This window comes from Vicugna pacos, chromosome 30 (genome assembly GCF_048564905.1).
Source record: "Vicugna pacos chromosome 30, VicPac4, whole genome shotgun sequence".
NCBI classification, from domain to species: Eukaryota; Metazoa; Chordata; class Mammalia; order Artiodactyla; family Camelidae; genus Vicugna; species Vicugna pacos.
Window position 1 is genome coordinate 5744537 of NC_133016.1, and position 24195 is coordinate 5768731.

At 40.5% G+C, this 24195-nt stretch overlaps 1 protein-coding gene across 1 annotated transcript in view; it reads right to left on the reverse strand.

Moving 5' to 3' along the window:
• Positions 1-24195, reverse strand: part of DOK6 (docking protein 6) — a 272876-nt gene that overhangs the window by 23217 nt on the left and 225464 nt on the right. The window lies entirely within an intron of this gene.

Below are 24195 nucleotides of genomic sequence, written 5' to 3' on the forward strand. Positions count from 1 at the left end.
ATTGTTAAGGAACAGGCTGGTTAAAGGTCTGAGTTAAAAAAATCAAACTAAACAGAAAGGCTGGACACATCTTTATACCTAAATACCAGTATGATAGTCCCTGGGAGATGGTTTATTTTATTCTCATTTTTCATTTTATTCTTAGTGCTCTTTTCTGGTCCCTGTTTTCCTTCAGTGGCCATACATTATTTTAATCAGAAGTATGTGCACTTTAGCCTGTTTAGGAAAAGTGAAAGAGAAACTTAAGTGGCCTTCCTCAGGAATTCCCAACTTTATGGCACTTGAACAGGAGCCTGGTATTCTTGAGCACAGAGGGGACCCCAAGTGTGCAGTGTTCTCTATCTTGCCGAAATGTAATGAAAATTTAACAGCCAGAGAGTCAAGAGATGCTATAATGGTCCTGGGAACTTCAGTATCTAGCTGGTGACTTTTTCAGTTTCCTGCTGCTGCTGCTGTAACATGATGGCAAATTTAAATAGCTTAAGACGGCACAAATTACTCCCTAGCAGTCCTGGAGGCCAGAGTCTGAAATGAACGTCCCTGGACAGAAAGGTCACTTCAGTAGGGTCGCGCTCCCTCCGGAGTCTCTGTCCTCACTCTTCCCGCTGCCAGAGGCTGTGTTTATTCTTGGCTCAGACCTCACCGCGCATCCCCTCCTCTCCCTCTGCTTCCTAGTCACATCACCTCTGTTCTCTTCTGCAGCCAAATCCCCGCCTGCGCCCTCTAAGTACATTTGTGATTACAGTTAGGGTCCATCTGGGTAATCCGGGATGGTCTCCATCTCAAGATCCTTAACTGAATCACTCCTGCAAGGTCCCTCTGTCACGTCAAGTAAGGCCCTCACAAGTTCGGGGACTGGGAAGTGACATGGACTTCTCTGGGGGACCCAGCTGGCCACAACAGCCTTAGACAATGAAGTAAAAAATAATACGGATACTAACTGAATCTGTGTTGTGTTCCACACTCTATTGAGGCCTTGAGAGCAGGGGAAAAAGTGATTATTTAGGAGGAAAAATACTAACCCACTTAATACTTGTATCCTTATGTGATAAGTACTACAATTATTCTCATTTGACAGATGATGGTAACAAAGTACAGGCAAGCTAAGTAACTCACCTGGGAACTAAGGCTTGTAAGGGGCAGAGTCATTCTCTGGTCCTAAACAAGAACCACCCCCCGCCCCTCCTTCACCTCTGTGCCACCTGCCACCTTGACCCCTGGGGACCGGAGTTTCATGGGGTGATGGGAGGGTGTAATAGAACCAGGTGCTGTCTGTAGTTCAAGTTCTGAAGGGGTCTTTCCAGCCCAAGGATACAAATATATTTTGCCCAATGAGAAAAATCCCTGAAGTATGTTAGTTGTATCAACAAAATCATTAAAGCAAATGTTTCAAAAGCCATTTATCATGTTGTTTGGGAAGAGTGTTCTGTAGGGAAAAAGTTACATTTCTTGAAACAAATTTCATCAAGATATTAGTAATGACATTTTTGAACTGGCCAGAATGACTGAACTTATTAAGACGCTGGGTCTGAGAGGCCGGATTATGTAACAGACACGTGGTAATGGGTCACTGTAAAAAAAGACATCCCATGTTTTTCAGAGGCCATTTTCATAAATAAATTTTAAAAATCCATCATTCTAAACTATTACGAAGCCAAAATAGAAAACGTCTGGAGAAAAGAAAATATTCACATGAACATTTTTTCCTAAAATTATCAATTCTGACAAAATAAAGTGACAAAGCGTTTTGTGTTGGGGCAAGCCTGTTAGAGGTGTATGCAGATATGATGAATCGTGTTTAATGACATCACTTAATACCTTCCCCAGAAACATAGTGGGTAATTTCTGAAGCATAAGTGATTTCTGAAAAGGGGAACTAAGCAAAGGCAAAATAAATGTAGACATAATTTAGCCTCTTTTTATAAGCAATTTGAAAATATAATGGGGAAGAGCAAAAACTAACTGCAACACAGAATATATTTTAAAATCCCATTTCACGAGAAACCCTTTGGTAAGTAGGGTACCTAAAGGAAAATGTTAACATACTTTGAAATTAGGGAAATTCACAGATTAGTGGCTTTAGATTTCATTTACTGTTTCAATGCAATAGAAAAAGGGAGCCAAACTGGCTCCAACTTTTGTGTTTTTACAGTGCATACAGAGATAAAGGAAAACTAAAAATAGTAAAAATGACGCCATAAAGATAAGCTGAACTGTAAATGTTTCTTTCCTGCTGATTTCAGTTTGTTGCCTTAAAATTGTATATGCTGGGAACCAACTCCCACCCCTTGAAAGACAGCTATTGTAATTACTTCTGTTTGCTCTATGTTCAAGTCAAATGGCTTGGAGAGTCAGGTTCTGCGGCTCAGTGTAGACGCGCCTCAGCTGATGTCTGAGACAGAACCAGTGACGTGTGAGAAAACTGATGGGAGGGCTTGGTCATCCGGGTGCCACAGACGTGACGGACTCTCAGGGTCGAACCACACCTTGGGTTTATTATGCTGTAATTTCCACAAATGACTGAAGCAGCCTGATTACCCAGGACATTGACTCTGCATAGTAAAACCATGACATTGAAATCTCATGGGCAAAACTTGCTGTTAAAGTAGTTTTACTAACTTGTTAGGGGCACTCTTGATCTTGGATGCCCGCCAGGAAAACACCGGAGATGTGCTGGCCACGCTAAGGACGAGCAGGTATCTTTCTTTTTGTATGGAAATTGATGGAAAAACACTTCATACCTTTTTTGACTTTTTTTTTCCCCAGAATAAACAGTTTCACTGACTTCAGGATGTTAAGTGCTTTTCAAAGCCCATTCATTGCCTTCTGGATCACAGACAAGCCAGAGTTAATGACTTCATTCATTTACAAAACGAGGTTAGGTGTTCCCAGGTTTAAAAATATCTAATCTTCTTTCTTAGCTAGTTCTCAGTTAATTGCTGCTGACAAAACAAGACAAAGCAAAAAACAAAGAAACCCAAAAAACAAAAGAACTTCTAAAAAAAAAAAAAAAGAGTTTCTAATTTGGTGACATCTTAATGGATTTTGAAGGAAAGTGTTTAAAATTCAAGCGAAGAAGTGTTTCCTTTTAGCTCACGACTCCCAATTTCTTGCAGGCCAACATATCAGTGATACTAGTAATAAATAACAGTAATAACAGAAAAACGAGCACAGTGCTAGTTGTAAGTTTACTGTGTACTAGGACTTATATTTTCTATAATCACATTAAATTCTGTTCATAAGCCAGTGACTTCCCAGAAAGATTTTTAGTTCTATTTTTGCACATTAAGGAACAGAGACAATAACGGTAGCTGGGTTTTCTGCCCCTGATCGCGTAGCCAGCACCCCAACAGGCCTGGTCTGGCCTGGGCACCCGCGTCCCCATCCCCTCTGTAAGAAGAGCAGCGGGACTTAGGTGAAGCCAAGACACACGAAGGAAAAATACTTGTCTCTATCGCCTAAAAACTTAGAAATGACATTAAGAGTATTTCTTTCTAAATTTTATATTATTGCTAATAATAATATCCATGAATAACATGATACCCTAGTTTTAATTTATTTAAGAGATTCCAAAAGTATACAAAACAGAAAACAAAACCTCTTAAAATCTGGTGAGAGTAACTTCTGGAATAAATTTTCACAAAGATTTGAAAACTACTAATGTGCAAATGTTATGTAATTTAAATACAGTCAATTTTTAAATTAAGATTTTACTTGTTAGAGCAGTTTTAGCTTCACAGCAAAATTGAGGGGGAGGTATAGAGATTTCCTGTATACCCCCTGCCCCTGCACATGCATTACCTCCCCCTATCAACATTACCCACCAAATGTTACGTTTGTTACAACAGACTAACCTACAGTGATATGTCATAGTCACCCAAAGGCCACAGTTTACTTTAGGGTTCATTAGCGGTACTGTACATTCTATGGGTTTGGCAAAATGTGGAAAGATACAGAAATACATATCTCCGTCTTATGGTATCATATTGAGTATTTTCACTGCCCTAAAAATCCTCCTCACTCTGCCTTCCCCCCCCAACCCCAACCCCTGGCAACCACTGATCTGTTTACTGTCTCTGTAGTTTTGCCTTTTCTAGAATGTCATGTAACTGGAATCATAAGGACACAGTGTTTTCAGATTGGCCTCTTTTAGTAATATGTGTTTGAAGTTCTTCTATTTTCATGGCTTGATAACTCATTTCTTTTGAGCACTGAGTAACATGTAGATGAACCGCCGTTTATTTATCCATTCACTCACTGAAGGGCATCTTGGTTGCTTCCAAGTTCTAGCAATTATGAATAAAGCTGCTGTAAACACCTGTGTGCAGGTTTCTGTGTGGATATAAGTTTTTAAACTTGTTTGGATAAATATCAAGGAGCATGAATGCTGGATTGTATGGTAAGAGTATGTTTAGTTTTTAAAGAAACTGCCAAACTGTCTTCCAAAGTGGCTGCACCATTTTGCTTTCCAACCAACAGTGCATGGGTGTTCCAGTTGTTTCACATTCTTGGTAGCTCTTGCTGTTGTGAGTGTTCTGGGTTTTGGCCATTCAAGTGATGAGTGAATCTCACTGTTTCACTTTGCATGGCCTGTGATATGGAGCATCTTTCCATGTGCTTGTTTTCCATCTGTGTATCTTCCTTGGTGAGATGTGTGCTCAGACATCTGGCTCATTTTTAATCAAGTTGTTTATTTCCTTTTGTTGAGTTTTAAGAGTTCTTTTAATATTTTAGATGATAGTCCTTTTTGGATGTATCTTTTACAAATATGTTCTCCGAGTCTGTGGCTTGTCCTCTCATTCTCCTGACATTGTCTTTCACGGAGCAGAAGTTTTAAGTCTAATGAAGTCAATTGTTTCTCTCATGAACCGTGGCTTTAGTGTTGTATCTAAAAAGTCATTGCTATACTCCAGGTCACCTAGGTTCTCTCCTGCATTATCTTCTAGGAGTTTTAAAGTGTTTCACATTTAGTTCTGTGGCCCATTTTTTAGTTCATTTTTGTGAAGGGTATAGAGTCTGTGTCTAGTTACTGTTTTTCTGCATGTGCATGTCAGGTTGTTCCAGCACCACTTGTTGAAAAGACTGTCCTTGCTCCGTTGTGTTGCCTTTGCTCCTTTATCAAAGATCAGCTGATTATGTGGGTCTATTTCTAGGCTCTCTATTCTGTTTCTTTGACCTATTTGTCTCTTTTGCCAACACCAAGCTGCCTTGATGACTGTAGCTTTATAGGAAGTCTTGAGGTTGGAGAGAGTCATCCTTAATCTTGTTCTTTTGTGTTATCTGGGCCTTTGCCTCTTCACAGAAACTTCAGAACCAGTTTTTCAATTCCACAGAGTAACCTGCTGGCATTTTGACTGGGATTACATCGAATCTATACATCAGTTTGGGAAGAACTGGAATCTTTACAATATTGAGTCTTTCTATACATGAACATGGACTACTCCACTTTAGTTCTTTTTTGATTTTGAGTTTTATAGTTTTCCTCCTATAGATTTTGTACATTTTGTTAGATAAATACCTTAGTAGTTCATATTTTTTAGATGCTAATATAAATGGTACTGTGGTTTTAACTTCAAATTCCACTTTTTCATTGCTGCTATATAGAAATTCAGTTGACTTTTTTATATTAACTCATATCCCTTAACTTTGCTGTATTGTATGAACTGCTTATTCACTCCAGGAGTTTTTTGTCAGTTCTCCCAAGTTTTCTGCATAGATGATCATGTCATCTGAGAATAAAGAGTTAATTTCTTCCTTCTCAATCTTCGTATTTTTTATTTCTTTTTCTTATTGCATTAGCTGCTACTTTAGTGCAGTGTTGGAAAAGGAGTCGTAAAGGCGACATCCTTGTCTTACACGTGGGGAAGCTTCTAGTTTCTCACTATTAAGTGTGATGTTAAGTGTAGATTTATTTATTTTTTTTGTAGATACTCCTATTAAACTGAGGAAAGTCCCCTCTCATCCTGGACTGCTGAAAGCTTTTTTTTTCTTTTATCATAATTAGGTGTTGGATCTTGTCAAATGCTTTTTTTTGTATCTATTGATGTAGTCATTTGATGTTTCTTTTTTAGCCTGTTGATATGATGGATGGCACTAATTAACTTTCAGATGTTGAACCAGACTTGCATGCCTGGGATAAACCCGCTGGTCAAAGACAGCTGATTTTTAAAATTATTTTTAACCATTTTATTACAGAATAAAACATAGACATAGAAAAGCACACAAAAGAAGAATATAGTTTAGTGAATTATTATAAAGAGAACCCAATTATAACCATCATTCAGGTTAAGTAATATAACGTTGTCTTGCCACCCCAAACCCTACAATTTAACCATCTTAATTAATCACAGTCCTCCCTCTCCTCCCAAGGTAACCACCATCCTGACATTGCACAGTAACCATTTCCTTGTATTTCTCTATTGCTTGACTACTCAAGTGTGCGTTCCTAGGCACTAGTTCATTCTTGTTTTTAAAAATTTAAATACATCTTTTATATTTCCTTAAATCTACAGGTTCTCTCTTTATCACTTTATTTACATTAACATTTATCCGTTAATGATTCGGGACTGACTGAAGTGCAGGGCTGCGCTGCCCACAGGCGGGAGTCGCTGGTGCACGTTTATCGTGCAGGCCGGTATGTTCTACTCTGCTCTGTCTGCTGAAAATGAGCGGGTGCATCTAGTGACTTGATTAGTTCAGGTCTGGCAGTGCCGCAGGTAGTTCTGGGTTATTTCATCAGGGACATGCTGTCTAGTTTTCCTTCTTTTCTTGATGTTAACAACTAGTAGTGACTGAATCCATTAATTCATTAGTGTTACAAATTTTTAACTTTTGTTTTTACCTTTTTCCAATATTACCTCAAATAAATTGATAAGGAGATGCTTCCTTTCATCTGCTGTTTGGTCTCCCAGCGGCACAGTTCACACAGGAAAATCAGGGTAACTGATTTACTCCGTTTTCATGGTAATAGACTGTTTCCCTGCCATCTTCTGAAAAGGGGCCAGTTTGTTTCTTAATACAATTGTGAACGCCTTGATTTAGACGTATTCTGTGGGTTTCAATCTGCTGTAATCTTACCCTTACCTTATCTCAAACTGACTGATCTTCAGCCCGTGGGAGCCTCTTCAGTTGGTCCCTTGACATGATTTTAGTACTTTTTGATAGGTTCCTTACCATTTGCTGTGTCACGATGTTCCAGACTCATATTGTACACAGCTGGCATTTGCTATGTTTAAAAAAAAATCTCTAATCTCGTTTACTGGAAAATGAAATAAAATACCAATACAAAAACGATCTATCTATTTAAAGAAAAATTCCTCGTAACTTTGTATGGACATTTCTGGCTCAAACTGGGACGATATGCACCTCTATACATAGTATGTGTCTTCTTCCCTTCATAACATGGTTCTCAAGAATATGATATAATTAGATGGTCTTCAAGTGTATGATAGAATAAGAACATCCCATAATTACTCATTATCCTGTATTATACACACAGTAGTCTAAGAATAACAATGCTAATGCTAACATGACTAATTTTGGTTAATGGAAACAATTATAAGAACTTAATGCGTAAGTTATTCTTATTTCCATCCATTTAAAAACAGTTTGCACTGTATTTACATTGTCAAATCATGCTGCCATTATATATTACTTTTGACTCTTAACAGAGTATATACCATTTTCTATCTTCTAACTCTCATTCAGTTGTTTTTCTAAGAGTATACACTTGCTACTCGTGATCAGTCACATTACTGTCTTTCTGGTTGTCTAAATTTTGTCCGCAGGCAGGCTCTTCAGTGAGGGCTCATATGGATAAAATTCCCTGAGTTTTCCCTTGCTGTCTGTGCCACTTAAAATTGAATGTCGTTTGCTGGATATAAACAAAAACTTGGCTTCTAACTTATTACGCTGAGTATCTTAAGAATGTTAACTCATTTTCTTCTAGAATAAAATATTGTGGCCTAAAAGTCAAACAATCTAAGTTTTTTACTCTTATAAGTCATATTTTTCCTTTTGTGCTTAGAGGCCTGAAGGATTTTTTTTCTTTAATGTCTAGAAATCTTAATAGAGTATGATATTGTCAGTTGATTTCTCATCATTTCTAATTTTATTTCACACAATAAAGAAACAAAAATTAATTATTAATGCTTCAAAATATTTGTTTTTATTTTTTGAGGTTTTTTTTTCAATAAATTAAGTTTTTGACTTCCCCCTCTGGTTGTCTTCTTTCAAGGATCCTATTACCTGTATGCTGGATTTTCTTTGTATTTGCTACTTGACACATTCTGATGCTTTTTATCTCTATGTCATTTTGGTTTTAGTTTTTTCCCCCTTTTTTGCCTATTCTTTTTTAGGCAAGAGAAAGACATTAAGAGGCCTTACTTTTGCCTAAATGTTTTTCTATCTATTTTATTTACTGTCTTTTGTGTTCTTCTAATTTTCAGTTTAAAAAGGAATTATTCTTTTATTTCTAACTCTAGTTCTGCTATATAATGTCTAAGTTTTTCTAATTCTAATTTAAGTTGTTCCTTCATGTCTTGCGTTATTTTAATAATCTCATCTTGTAATAGAGGGTTACATTTTTTATATAATTTTTTATGAACTTTTAGCTTTGATACTTTTCTACTGCTTATTTTTATATTAATTAGTTTTCTGAAGCTTTATAAGGAGGCTGACTTAAATAGCTTCTTAATTTTATAGAGCTCTCTCCCATGTCATGTCTTTGGAGGGTCAAATGTATGGTGGTTTGATTTCTGAGGTTTCTTGGTTTCAACATTTTTCCTGTTCTCCATTCCTTTATTTCTGAAAGGTGCTTTCTGGTCATTTCCAATAAAATATCCTACAGGAATGCAGTGTCCTAACCTTCATTAATACGTGGTTGTGTCAAATGTCTGAATATTTACCAGTATTATTTAAAAGTTCAGAGAAAGTTAATGTTCACTGAATGGCTTTCCAGAGGCTGTCTGTTTCTGTGTAGATGCGTGGTCACCAGGAACTGGGCAGTGGTTCTGCTGAACTGCCTCCAGCCAGCGAGGATTCTGTTCTTTGCTGATACACATGACAGTGAGGAGGGAAACACATCCAGAGATCAGTCTGCTTTCAGGTTTGGATTTTATATTTGATGGGCTCTTTTCGGTCTCTTCGCTTAGGGGTGGAGCTCAGGGTCAGCTAAGAGTATGTGGGTAGCTTGCGCCCTCTCTGGTCTTGCTGGGCAGGTGCCCAGCCTCAGCCAGAAGAGTGACTGTCTTACCTCTTCTCAGACTGGTAGAGCCATTGGCTCTCCCTGACTGGCCCCCCAGGAGATGTCAGGTCCAACAGCAGCACTGCAGACCAGCGGTGTCACCCGTTGCTCTGAACTGACCGAACCTCCTTCAGTCACAGCAGAGAAGCCTTGGTTCCCAGGGGCTGCCTGCCCTGACAGAGCTTCCACCTCAGCCCCCAGGCAGGAGGGGCCCCATGGGAGCGGCATCAGGGTAGGATGCCCGCAGTGCCCACTGTTCTCACCAAAGGTCAGCAGGATGGCACATAAAAGCTTCTCAGGCGGTTATACACCTTTGTCTGTTTCCAGTGTGTTAATGTCGTTGTTTTTCCTCTCAAACTTGTATGGAATTATTATAGTTGCCTTTTTGGGGAGAGGTTTTGCTGTATTCCTCACTCAACCATAGCTAAAACTCATCAACTGATACCCACTTACACCCTAAATTTACACAGTGCCATATATATATATATTTCTATAAACATAAATGATCTTTTGATCAAGATGCCAAGTCAATTCAATGGAGGAAATGAAGTTTTTGGGGGAATACATTGTGCTGGAACAACTTAATATCTATACAGATTTTAAAAAAGCCTCTATTCCTACTTCATTCCATATAGAAAAATTTGAGGTGGATCAAAGACCTAATTGTAAAAGTGGGAGGCCTGCTGAACACAGGGCCCTGAGGAAGACAAGCCACTGCTCCCTGGAGTCCGGCAGCCGGCTTGACACTGTGGGTTCTGACTAGGACCTCCTCTCTGGAATAGTGCTGAGCCCCTAATTTGACAAGTACACTTTCTAAATTCATTCATAATAGAGAATTTCAACAAGTGACCAGTGACTTTAATTTTTCTATAAACTTTATTTCAGGAGCAGGATTACTTACTTTTGAAATTGATTTGTGCCATGAGCCATGCATAGCAAACTTTCCGTTTAAGGACAGGTATGTTGATATCTGTCAGACCCGCCCAGGCTGACAAAGTTCCATTAAAGGTGGTCGTTCTTATGTTCTTAGGCGCTGGCATAGAGGTGAAAGCCAGCAGACGGAAAGTGCTGTCATTTCTGCCAGATCCATGTGTTCAACTTCCGTGGAGTCAAGGAAATGGATTAGAACCGAGGAGCAGGGCAAGAGGGCGTTCTGGGAACACCATCAGAGACAAACTCACAGCGTCAGTTTTTTTAATTATGTGGAATTTGGATGAGAGACACTGTGAGTGTGGATCCCAAACACTCCTGAAAAGCAAGCCAAGTTCATTTATGTGTTTCCAGGGCCGTTCTCTGGAAATCTTGGCGTGTGTCCCATCACACGGTTCCCAGACTCACCTTGGAGCGACCTGAGTGGCTGGGGTCCCTTTCTGTCTAACCTGGTCCTTGGGACTCTGGCCACAGCCGGCTTTCCCTACACTGGCCACTGTCTAGGTAATTGCTGTGACATTTCATTCCTCTTCTCTCAATGAAACACTCAGGCAGAAAGTACATTCTTCTGTACCACAGGCCCTCAGGCACAGGATGGCTGCACTCACGGTTGGGTGACCAGCTCCTTCCCCACAGTCTGCGTACTCAGAGGAAAATCGGCCTGGGCAGGTACATGGAGTTGTTTCTCGCTTCCTCCCCACTTGTTAGGAGGTGGTTAAAAGCAGATAAAACTTTTCATTAAAGACTCTGCTTTGAGCGCAGCAGGACTTTGTTTCTCCTGCCTGCCAAGTGGGTAGACTCCCCAAATGCGGTGTCATTCAGTGACTCGGTTTGTGTGATGAGTGAACTTCGTCATACAGGAGACCTGGCGCTTTGCTGAGGGCACAGTCAGCGCTCAGTAAACATGCTAGATGAGCACAAGCATTAGAGACTTGGACCCTGTTGTCACATTGATGTTGTTCGGAGATTTTTGTCGCTGTTTCTGCTTTCCCTGGCAGTCAGGTCGTGCTGTCTTTGCAAAGTGTTTGTGCCCGCTGTCGCATAGTTGAAGATAAATGAGTTCTTAGCTCCCTGGAACTACCCCCATATCCTGCATCACACGGTGAAAGCGACTGAAGGGCTTCTGCACCCAGTGTAAAGTGTACTCTGAGGCGGCAGATGGAAGCGCGAAGCATGTTAGGCTTAAATGACCTTGGCGATCATCCGGTGTGTATTTTGCGAGGAACTATACGGTTCAGAGAGGGTAATGGACTTGTCCCAGCTTGTGTGGGAAGTGAATGACAGAACTGGGATGAAGCCCAGGTTTCTCGGCACCTGGAACAACACACTTCATGTCGTGTCTGTCATGGGGTGTGGTGACTGCAGTGACGGGGAGCGTAACGTCACTCTGGGCACTTGGCATATCTGTTCTGAAGTCCCAGAGCTTAAATCTCAGTCTGTAAAGTATGATGCGTTGTCACTACTTCTGTTGCCAATAACATGAAGCCAAAGTACCACTTCATTTAAACAAATGGTGTATCACTGGATTTTGAGCTGAAGAATCAAAGTGATGGGGGAAAAAAGCGTATTTTGGTGGATATGAAACTAGACATTCACTTTTCACATAATTACTTTCTCCTTTGCCTAATGACATTCATGCCTACCGGTGCTGGGGAGTAATGCTTGCCCCAGAATACCACAAAAAAGAGATACTTTTGTAGAAACCGAGCTACAGTGTTTTGGATATTTGATAGAACTGTACACTATTGGGCAGTACTGGCCACATCTGGTTGGCTAGAAACAAAGAGGGGACCCAAGTGATAGGAAAAGTGAACAGATCCAAGGGCCCATCAGACAAATAACCATCTCTTGTTTAAATAGGTCATACTAATTTTCAATAGAGATTATTCTTATTTTTCTATAATTTGCATCATTTTTTATTGTTTTCCGAAGGTTTATTTACTAAAATGATCAAAGACAACAAAACCTAAGTGAGCATGTAATGTGTTCTGATTACAAAGCTCCAAGACTTGAGTGTTTTTATTCTTGACGAGTGAGATCCCCTCGCGTACTGGGATCTGGTTCACAAAAGCAGTGCTCACCGCACGACTGCACATATGCTCAACACTGACCGCTGAGATCTAAAGATCTTCCATATTTTTTAAAGGAATTTGAAACATTCTTATGTAGAATGCGCTTCAACTAGAGAGCACCATCACTTATAAACTCGTTCTGGATTCCATAACGCAGTTCTCAACAACAGTAAGATTTTAAATTGCAGAGGTGCCCGGTGCTACTTCAGCCGAGTGAGGAGACATCCTGCCCCTAATCACAGATAATAGAGGGCTTGGGGTCTGATCTGTGCTCTGTTCAACTCAGCAGACATGGAACTTGTCATTCTGCTCCAGTAACAAAGGGACATCAGTGGTGCTTTTCACTAAGACGCATGTGAAGTCACGGGGGATGAGAAGTGCCTGCATCTTAGAAACAGTGTCTCCTCAGACTCACATTGGAGCCTCTCCTGATGTGCTCACAGCTGTTTGGGGACCTTACTGGAAGCATACCTGCTGGGTATTCAAATTAAGAAGAAAAAGTTAAAAAATTTATTCTGAGCATGAGATTCAAATAGTCCCAGCTGAAATCTTAGTGGTTAGTCATGGTTACATTCGGGGAAAAAAAAAACTAATTTCAGTATACTTAGTCTGGTTGGATGTGACTACTAAATTGATACAAATTTTGGCAAAAGGGATATTGCAGAGTATGTTCATATGAAGTTTTCCTGAAATGCTAATTTTGGCAACTCTGACAATCCATGTGTTCAGCTGTTTTCCATGACCTGTGGCCCTGGTGCAGAACAGGTGCAGCTGAACTTCCAGTTCGAGAAGAGCACGTCTGGGGGTCTAGCGTGCAGCACAGTGACGGGAGGTGCCAACGCTGCTGTGCGCTGGAAGGGGCTGAGAGAGCAGATCTTAGAGAGAAAGGGTAATTATGTAAGGTGATGAGGGCGTTGGCTAACCCTGCCGTGGTAGTCATTTCTCAGTACATGTATCAAATCAACACACAGGGCTTACATTTTCACGATGTTATATCTCATTATATATCTCATATAAACATTTTAAAAATGAGTAAAATGAAAACAGGTGTACAGTTACAAGTGGTGGTTTCTTATCTTGTGTTGGGTTATTAACAAGATAAGAGATAAAAATTTATTTTTTTTTTAAATTTTACACACACACTCACACACCTGACTAAATATAATGATCACACATCCACTTCTCTTTAGGATGTGTTTTGTGATAATTCAGGGAGCTGTACCAATGTCATTAAGTATTTTTAGGCTAAGAAAATTGGGACAATAGAAAACTAAAAGATGGGTCCTGTAAGATACATAGTTTACTTGACTTATATATATATACACACACACATGTATGCATACACACATATATGTATGTATATATGCTATGTACTTTTATTTGCCAAATATTTGATAATTTATAAAGCCTATGGATAGGTACTAATTACTCTGGTGCAAGTTGTCCTGTCTTTCTATTTCACAGTTGTCATATATACTTGGACTTTCACATGTTTGTCAACAAAATATATGGGCTTGCCTGGTTTATATCTGACAGATTTTTTAAAATAGAAAACCGGTATCTTTAAAGGAACTGCATCAGATGTCGCTACTTCACGTTAAGGAAATGTTTGTTGGCATGCCAGCCTCACTAAGACGAAGTAATGTACGCTCTTGTATTATAATGAGTCACATGCTTTCTGTACCTCAGTTATCCATAGGAAGACATTTCCATTGTTTCAGGAGCCTCACGAGAAGTGAAAAACACAGGGAAGGGAAGCCCGTGTTTTACACTCCTGATTTACACACTGGGACATACTTCAGAAGGAGACGGGCCAGCAGGCAGCCCGCCTTCAATGCCTGGCGGCGATGCTGGTGCTGACACGGGCCGCTCAGGAGGCGCCGTGCTCACCGTCTGCCCACTGACCGCGCCCCGCCCCGCGTTCTGCCAGCCTCTCTGGACGGCGTTCAAACGACCCGTTAGGACCCCTTGGACAGCTTTATTCGCCACGTCAGTGCCAAGTGTAAATGGATCATATGCTTAACATCACTTTAGTGCTGGAATTTCCTCCTCCTCCTTAATTTTTATTTGCTGCATAATAACACTGGAAACTTCCGTCCTGCCCCTCTGTTCCTCTGATGTAAATGGAACGGAACCCTCTGATTTCGCCTCATTGCAAGGAGCCCGTTCCTGCCTGTGAGCTGTGACTACACCCCGCAGGACATCAGTCATGACCGTGTTTCTGAACTACGCGGTTGTTGGGGTGACAGGAGGGCTGAGGGGGTTTCTAGGCTCCTGCTGCTGCCGGTACACTCGCTGGTGGCGCGTGGCTCTGCTGCCTCGCTGGCTGTTTAACGTGCTCTGTGACGAGAATTTCACAGCACTCGTTTCAGTTCAGGAGAGACCCAGGTGACCTTCAGTTACTCCAGAGCTTGTTAGCACTCTGGAGTGGAGGAAACAGAAATACTACACAAAGTGTAGATGTTTGAGACTTGAGGGTCCCAGACCAGGGTCCTGTCCCGTTTAACCTGTGCTCCTTTAGTGGGTCCAGGAGGACTGTGCCCTTGGAGGATTTCAAATATGTTAGAGGAAGTACCGGGGATGCTGAGCGGCCAAGAGCGCAGCAGGCAAACAAGAACCAGGGCGTGGATACCCTCACAAGTCAGTCTAGCTCTCAGGCCGAATGTATTTACTCTAAAATGCACATGGACAGAAAATGGAGGAGAACAGAGATTAGTGGTAACTTTTAAAGATAAGACTAAAGGTATTTTGCTCTTTGGGGCCGATTTGGACTTTCCCCCATACGCTGTAGGGACAGAGTTCCCTTACTTCTGCTCATGTGGCCACTTTGTGCAGAAGAGCTGAAGACAGGTACTGAGTGATACTAGAGCACTTTTCAGTTGGAGGTCACTCAGCCACCCCAGATTTTGACTCCTGGCAGGGGTGGAGGCATGGGCTAGATTTACTTCTTGATTACAAGCAACTAAAGAAAGTGGACATGATACATAAAACAACTGATCTTGGATGACAGGCAGCACAAGACTGTGACCCCAGACAGAACAAAAGCCCCGGGGCCCTGGGAACCTTCCTCTTCATACATGGACTCCGCTCTGTCTCTCACCTCCAGAGAGGTGGGCCCGGGCGCGGCTGTGACTGGAGGCCCACATTCCACCTCTAAATAGTTAAATGACGTACACTGTGGAAGGAAAGATGCTCTGTCCCCCTGTTTTGGCAAATAGACATCATCATGACACACAAGTGGACTGATCTTAGTGCTGGTTACGCAGGAATTTTTAGTTTGAGAAAACGGTCAAGTTGCACGTTAGCATCTACGTAGTTTTCTAATTAGGCTGATCATGTGAAATTGCTCCTGGGCTACAGAAATGGCGATCACATGGTTCAACTGTGTGTGTAAATATACACACACATATACAGTTTAATATGAACAAATGCCTGCAAAGTATCAAATTTCACTGAATTTAATGATTAAAATCATCCCAAGTATCTTTTTCAATCACAGTGGAATGAAACTAGACATCAGTAAAGGAATGAGAATGGAAAAATGTACAAACACATGGAAATTAATACACTCTTGAACAACCTTATGTCAGAGAAGCAGCAGAAAAGAGGGATAAATATCATGAGACAAAAAACCCAAAAACAACAACAAAACAGTGTAAGCAGGAAAGTTTATAGTGATAAGATACCTGCACACACACACAAAAAGAAAACTCTCGAACGGCAAATATCTGATGACTTGCTAACTCCTGTACATCTGAACCCATCTTGGCGCCTGCTTCTCAGAGGACCTGAGCTAAATCCAGGTCCTTCTTTATGTCAGCCAAGATTTTTACATATATCTTGTCTTTACCTTCTATTTCAGGAAGCCTGCCTGTTCTCTTTCTGCATTTGGTATACATATCTTTGACAAATATAACAACAAATGTAAATATTTATAAGTGTGTATGTTAAACATCACCTCTGAACACTATTATTTTCCTTCTCTGACTGCATCCATTTCTTGGTTACTTCATTCGTACCTTTTATTTCCTGAAGTCGTTACAGGGTTCCTAAGTGCTCATAAAATAGTTTCATTTGTGGGGAGGATTTATTGTTACTCTCAGTCGACTTTGCTGAGCAGCCGAGTCCACATTATATTGTCTTATCTATTTTTGGATTTCTTGCAACTTTCTTGTTCTTCAAAAAGTGCTTATTTATTTTCTGAATGTTTAGAGAAGTATTTAAAATATTTTTTCCTTTTGTTAATTTTCCTTCTTTAAAATATTTAGACCGTCTACAAACAAATACCATGCTGAGTTCTTTCTGCAATTATTTGTGGTCAAGAGACAGTTCTCGGTTGTTCTGAAGTGTGGGGAGGGGTGAGAGGTGGCGGCAGGAGGTCACTGACATCTGCATGTACCATCTCGGACTCTCTGTGACCAAACTCGGTGGCCGGCTGTGCTTGGTGCAGGTCTTGCCCTGATGGCAAAGACAGACCCGTCTGGAGCTCAAGGTGGTCTCTGAAGCCTCCCTGGCATGTGAGTGCTGATTTGGTGGCTGTTGCCGTTCAGCTGTGTCTGGTGGAAGCCTGCAAAGCTTGCTGCCTCTGTTCCTCTTTCTAGCTCAGCCCAGAAGCTTCTCTGGCTTGTAATGCGAGATTCCAGGGAAATTAGAACAGTGCATCGATGCATTTATGCCAGTAACTCTAGCTGGCGTGTCAGACTGCACCGCCCGGGGAGGGCCCTGCATCTCCCTTCCTGAACATCAGGACCCAGGATGTGAGTCTCAGAGAGACCGGGTTCTGACAGTGACCCTGTACTTCTGCTGCCTGAACCTCAGGCCTTCCTCAGTCCTTGCTTCCCAAAGCCCTGTCCTCCAGTGTTCCCTTCTCCTGTGTGAGCGGTCGCATTTCCTTAGAAGAGTACCTTACTGATAAGAGTCTGTGGTTGCATTTCTGGAAGCTGCACCCCGTCCACAGGCTGCAGAGGCTTGTTCCAGTTTTTAGTCTCTTTCAGTAATATTTAGTGTAAATTTAGCAGACGTGCTTAATAGTCTGAGAATAAGAATTCTCACTGTTTTCTATTTTTATCGAAGAAAAAACTGTCTTCTCTTGTTTGTTGATTCTTCTTTAGTAGATTTTAGGTTGGGGAAAGAATCTTTGACGTTTTAGTCCCTCATTTTTGTTGCAAATGAAACTATGTTTGCAGCTGGCATTGTTGAGCAGAGGAGTGACAGGGTTGGCGCTGGCCTTTAATCGCACTGAGTCTGGAGTGAAGGACAGGGGAGAACGCCGGGATGGCGCGGGCAAGAGATGGAGAGGACGACAGAGGCGGCTGGGCTTGGGTGGTGCCAGGCCAGTTCAGAGGGTCAGTGCAGACGGGAAAGGACAGAAATTCAGAGATCAGTAAAGGACTAGGCAAAAATACACGATTGTGAGCTATTCCAGGGCCGGAAAAGTATCTGATTCACATTTGCACCCCAGGAGCCTAGCCCAGGTGTGGCATCCAGTTGGTATTTAGTGCTTATTGAGCAGATTGGAATTGATTGATTGTTGGGGTAAGAAAGAACTGAGGATGACTGATGCTCTGCAAGCCTAGATAACGTCAGGAACCTCACTAGGGAATCGGAGGCGAAAAAGTGCTTTGCTAAGTAGTTTTTGCACATAGGATGCAAAGGGTAGTTTTCAGCATAAATAGTAGAATTTAGTCAGAATACATCTCAAATTAATATGATTCATCAAAATTTTATATCTATAAAATAAACCTGATTTTAAGAATGGATAATTTATTTAAAGAAAATCCAATTCTAGAGTTATCTTCTATAAGACACTTTTCTTCAAATTTATTTTAAAAAGTTACAAAAAATTTATTTGCAGAATAGTGGTTAATGTGTAAGATTGCTGCTAGAATGTTTCCCCACTTCTAAAGAGTCACGGTAGTAAAAGCAGGAGTGAAGGAGGCTGGTATCACATCTTACGGAGATTTTGTGTGACTCCATTTCTTCTGAGTGGTTGGCTCACAGCCCTTTCCGGGCCATCCTCTCCCCTGAACACTGGCATCCGGCAAACAGTGTGACTGTAGTTTTGTCGTTTCTAGAATTTCATAGAAGTGGAATCTTTCCACATGTTGTCTCTGTGTTCGGCTACTGTCCCTTAGAATAATGCCTTTGAAATTCCTGCCTGTTCATCTGTCTGCGCTGTGTCTCTTCTCACCTCTTGTTCATAAGGAAACATACCACTTTCCTTGTGGAGGTACCACAATTTGTGGATCACCCAGGATTTTGTCTGACAAAAGATACTATTTTCAAAGAATGTATTTCTTCATACCCAGTATTTGTGCTTTTATAATCTATGTGTCTGTTCTAATTGTGATTAGAGGGCATTCCTGACTTGTTTTGAAAATTTTGGAAATGGTATTTGCTGTAGACTTTTGGTAAACACTATTTTTTTGGGTGAAAGAGATTACCTGCCAGCCAGAGAGTGCACAGCTTCTTTTTTTTTTTAATGAATAAGTACTGAATTTTATCAAATATTTTTCTCTACCTATTGAGAACATCACATGAATTTTAGTTTCAGTTTTTTCATGAGATCATTTACTGATACTCATTATTAAACTGTTCTTACATTTCTGAGATAAGCATATTGGGTTATGGTGATGCTGTCTGTGTTGCTGTTTATAAGTGAGATTGGTGATTTTTTAATTTTGTGCTGTCCTCATCTAACCTATAGAGTGGAGTGCTTAGCTTATTAAGTTTCCCTCCTTACTCTCATCTAAACATGGGAATTTAAGGCCATAAAATTTCCTCTACCAACTTAGCTACGTCTCATAAGTTTTGATGCAGTGTTTTCATTATCTTACAGCTTCAGTATTTTCTAAGCTCCCTCATTGTACCTTTTTGGATTTCAAGGTCAGAGTTGTGTTTTTAAATGTTAAAAAGCATTGGCTTTTAATTATTGATTTCTATCTTCATGGCCTTATGACCAGAAATCATGAGCACATGATATATAGGCTTTTGATTATTTTATACATGTGACATGTTTGTGACCTTATACATAGTTTATTTTAATGTTTTCTCTAATCTTTGTTTTTGCATATTTTATGTTCAGTTTTCTCTTTCCTTAATAGGATAGTGTTTTTTCACATTATCTAATGTTTATCAAATGTGCCTTTTTCAAAATCTCATTATGATTGTCAAGTTTTCAATTTATTTTTTTAGACTGAACCATATGAAATTACTGTTATTTAACAGTTAATAACCCACAAGAGTGGCAGTTTCAATTGGTTCAGTCTAATAAAGTGGAACCACTCTGGAGGGATATTTCCATTCCTGGGGCACCCAGATTCTCACAGAAACACAACTCTTACTGAAGGTGGGTTCATAGTCAAATATTAATATGTACCCAGTGTGTCTTGAGTAATGTTTCTTTAAGACTCCGAGTCAGCAGACCTGATAACAGGAGAATCAGTGCTAACTAATATTGCTAATACTAAAACAATTTCAGAGAGACCAAAAAAAGTATGTTTTAAGGAGACTCTTGGAGCACAAAAGGCAAAAATGGTTAAGAGCAACCTAAAATCACAAGGAAAGAATTACACTAGTGTGAAAAAAGAATAGAGATAATTTACAAAATGATTCAATAGAGTGCTTAGATATTAAAAGTGTCAGTGAGGTCCCATTTGTTAATTTTTGCTTTTAATTCTATTGCCTGGGCAGAACATTGCTGAGATTTATGTCAGAGAATATTTTGCCTATGTTTTCTTCTAGGAGGCTTATCATGTCTTGTCTTATGTTTAAGTCTTTTAGCCATTTTGAGTTTGTTCTTGTGTATGGTGAGGGAGTGTTCTGACTTCACTGATTCACATGCTCCTGTCCAGTTTTCCCAACACCACTTGCTGAAGAGATTCTCTTTTCTCTGTTGTGTATCTTGCCTCCTTTGTCAAAGATTAATTGACCATAGGTGTGTGGGTTTCTTTCTGGGCTCTCTATTCTGTTTCATTGATCCATATGTCTGTTTTTATGCCAGTACCAAGCTGTTTGGATTACTGTAGGGTAACTTAGACACAACTGCAGAGAGTGAATAGAGTAGAAATCACTCAGCATGCAGGACAGAGAGATGAAAGAGATGGAAAGTGTAAATATTGTTAAGAACACAGAATATAAGATAAATATCAAATACGAGTTTAGTAATAATTCCTAAATGAGATGATAGAGCAAATGGGGATGGGGCAATATTTAAATAAATAGCTAGTAATAATTCTCCAGAAGAGGTGAATGGCGGGACTTGTCAGATTGAAGAAGCGTGTTGCATTCCAGCAAAAAATTGAAAGGAAATTCATACTTCGAGGCATAAGAGTAAAACTGCCTAATTCCAAATGCAAAAAGAAGGTTTTAAAACCAGAGAGAAAAGACAGACAACCTATGAGAGGAGAACAGCCAGACCGACAGCAGTAAGATGGAATAGGAAGGGGTGGCACAGAAGATTCTCCAGCTGGCTGAGAATTCTATAACCAGCTACAATGCCACTCAAGGAATGAAGCTAGATACAACACATGAAGCAAGAAAATAACAAGAACTATCTTTACATGGCTGAGGAGTCCGCAATTAACTGAAATATTATGCAAGAACAGAGATTAATTCATCTTTGGAAAGCACTGAGCTTACAAAAAATAAAAGTTCACAGAAGAAAGTGCATAAAGGATGCACTTGACAAACAATAAATTTAAACTCAAAGAAGGATTCAAGTACAGAATCAAAGTAAAACACGTGGGTAAATCTAATATGCATTAGTTATAAAAACAATAATAACAAAAAATCTGGAGTGTTTTAAAAAGAAAATAATAACAATAGCATGATATATGAAAGGAATTAAAAAGAGAAGTGTGGCTGTGTTTATATTTTTACATTTGTTTTTACTTTTTGGTTGAGGGTACATATTAAAAATTGAAGTTGACTATGAAAAGAATATAAATATTTCCAAACAAGTAGATAGAGGGGAAAAAAAGAAAAACATAAATGCAATTAAAGTTAGATAAGATATGGGAGAGAAAAGAGATAAATAGTATCACAAACAAAAATCATAAAAGAGTAGAAAAATATAAATATGTAGGATCAAAATAAACACAGATGACTGAATTTGTTACAAAAGGACAGAAAGATTCTCTAAATTGGGTTTTAAAAGTCCAATCTTGTGCTATTTCCAACTGAAAACATCTAAAATATAGTGACACAGGGATGCTGAAAGTAAACAACATAGCAGATACCGGCTGTTTTGGAATATTTAAAAAAGCGTAATTCACCAGAGATATTCAACACACCTGAACTATTGATGAAACCTTCCTCTGGGTATATTTTAGGGTTATACATACGTATAAAAAGGATGATTAGGTTAAGCCAGTTGAAACCGTCCTTACTGCACGTTACCACAGGTCCTGTCCCCGAGCCCCGTGTCCCCTGTGCTTTCTCCCCTCGAGACATACTGCCCTTCCCGTTTTACAGGCTGACTTCTGCCTGATCATGTTGTCTACGCCTGCAGTTTCTTCCTTAGAATTTTGCACACTGATCTGCTCTTACTACTTGGACGTGAACTCAAACATCTCTTCTTAAAGAAAATTTAAATGGCCAAGTCATTTTCTTTGCCATCGTTATGATATACTTTCTTCATTGAATGTCTGAAATGATCCTGTTCTATTACTTTCTTTACTTGGCTATTATTGGCATTTACTTCCATATGAAAAACATCTTGTTCTCTTCCTCATCTTTGTCTCCAACCAGTAACACATATAAAGCAACTCAGTGTATAACTGAATGAACAAATTAATACCTCTGCTATAATGGGCTGTGCGCCTGTTTAACTCGTGAAACCGCAACGTACACAGGGATGGAAACCACATCTGCTGGTTGAAATGGGTCAAAAGGTACGAACTTCTAGTTTTGAAATAAGTAAGTCATAGGGATGTAACGTCCAGCACGGCGACTACAGTGAATAAAACTGTATCGCGTATTTGAAAGCTGTTAAGAGAGTAGATCTTAAAGTTACCACGTTCTGTAACTATGTGTGGCGGTCATTTCACACTATATACAAATACTGAATCTCTGTGTTGTACACTGGAAACTCCAGATAATGTATGTCAGCCAAACCTCAGTAAAAAGTAAGTCAATGAAAAAAAAAAAAAACAGGAAGACGTTTGCACTTTTGTGATGGAAGTCACATGAACCAATGACACAACAGGGCAGCTTTCACGTCAGCATTAAGGCCTAAAGAAGAGAGAAGAAAATGCTCAGGAGGGAGAAAAGTGCAGGAAATCAAAGGGATCTGTTACTGGGAGAGTGATTTTGAAAACTGCGAAGACATATCTAAGGACACTGGAATTGAGGGAGACACAGTTGGATTTGCTGTAAAACTTGGTTTAAAAATTTGGAAAGTAATAGTGAAAAGCAATAGCAACCCTCAAGAGTTAAACCAGCCAATTTACACACACAGTGTGCGTCCAATTGTCCCACAAAAGGAGCAAATATCTCACGAAATTTTAAAAGCCATGCCCAAGCCACATAGACCATGACTTGGAATGTTGTGGAGTTTCCAGAGAGCCCTTAGACTGCTCGCATCTGGGTCGTCTCATGGAAAGCTCACTCCAGAGTAGCTGTACCGTGCTTTTCAGGGAGTAGTTCTTGTAAACCTCGATTGTGGTTCAAAGAGTCTGCACCTGGGCAGCAGGGTGGTGATTATAGATGTTTCCCTGTTTTGTCTTAAACTCTGTTACCCTCGGGTAGTCACATCACTTACCCGTTCTGGCAGCCACCCAGCTAGCAAATTAAGACTGTGTGGATTGGTAGCTCTGCTGCTGGTCCTCGGGCAAGTTCTCTGTGCAGTCCTCATGTGTAACGGGAACAGTGACAGCGCCCACCTCAGACAGTGACAGAAGCCCAGACAGCCTGGCGCGGTGTGAAGCGCTCAGCTAACAGGAGTGAGGCCAGCAGGGATGGCGCTTTTTGTCCACTCATGAACACCGCATCCGTAAGAGTCTGCCTTTTCAGGCGTCTGTGTGGCTTGTATGAGATTGCACTTGTGATTTTACTTAGCGTAATATCTTATTTGTAGCAGACAGTGCAATAAAATGCCTCTCTCCTTCCTGTATAGACTCTCCAGACACACTGTACTTCCTTACCTGCTCTGCAGACAGCAGGTAAGTGGTCTGCCCCCTGACTGACTGGGGAGATCACATGCGGTTGAACAGACCTGGGTTATAACTTACTCAGATGGGCGAGCTCTCTGATCTCCTTTCAGCATCTCTGCCTTCAGAAGGATGGATTCACTGCTGAGGCCCAGGAAGTAGGTCATAGATTAGGAAATGCATAGTGGACTATGATTTTCATTTGTACATACTTTGATTATTTAACGTGCTCATAAAGAATCTACAGCATTAATGTAGAGACGTGTTCCAGTAGTAAAACTGGTCACACTCTATAATTTGCTTCAATTTTGGAGGGGGGGGTCTATGTTTTTTGATGAATATAAGAATGAGGCTAAATTTTACTATCAAAAACAGACAACTTTAAACTGTTTTACAAACAAATTCATGAATGATAAACTGTCTTCAAAGGAAATTGTCAACTCATTGTGCTTATGAGTTACGGTTACAAGCTGTGTGGTCAGGCCACTGAGGATGCCTGTGCCCATGCTCTCTGGCCAGGCCTTGCTCCACTCATGTGACCAGCCAGTCCTCTTAATGACAGGACTTAATTAGTCCCTGGCCACCGATGAGCCACCTGACATCAGGCGCTAGCCTCCCCCTCCCCTGAGGAGCCCAGACTGCTGCCAGTAGGGGTGTGTTGCCCCTGGACCCTCTGTGTAGGGTCCCCTGTCCCTTAGACCCCTGATGTCCCTGTTGCCGTCTCCAGGCTGGGCAACTACAAGGCTTGCAGGTCTGCGAGGTACAGCCCAACACAAGCACAGGGTGTGTCTAAATCAAC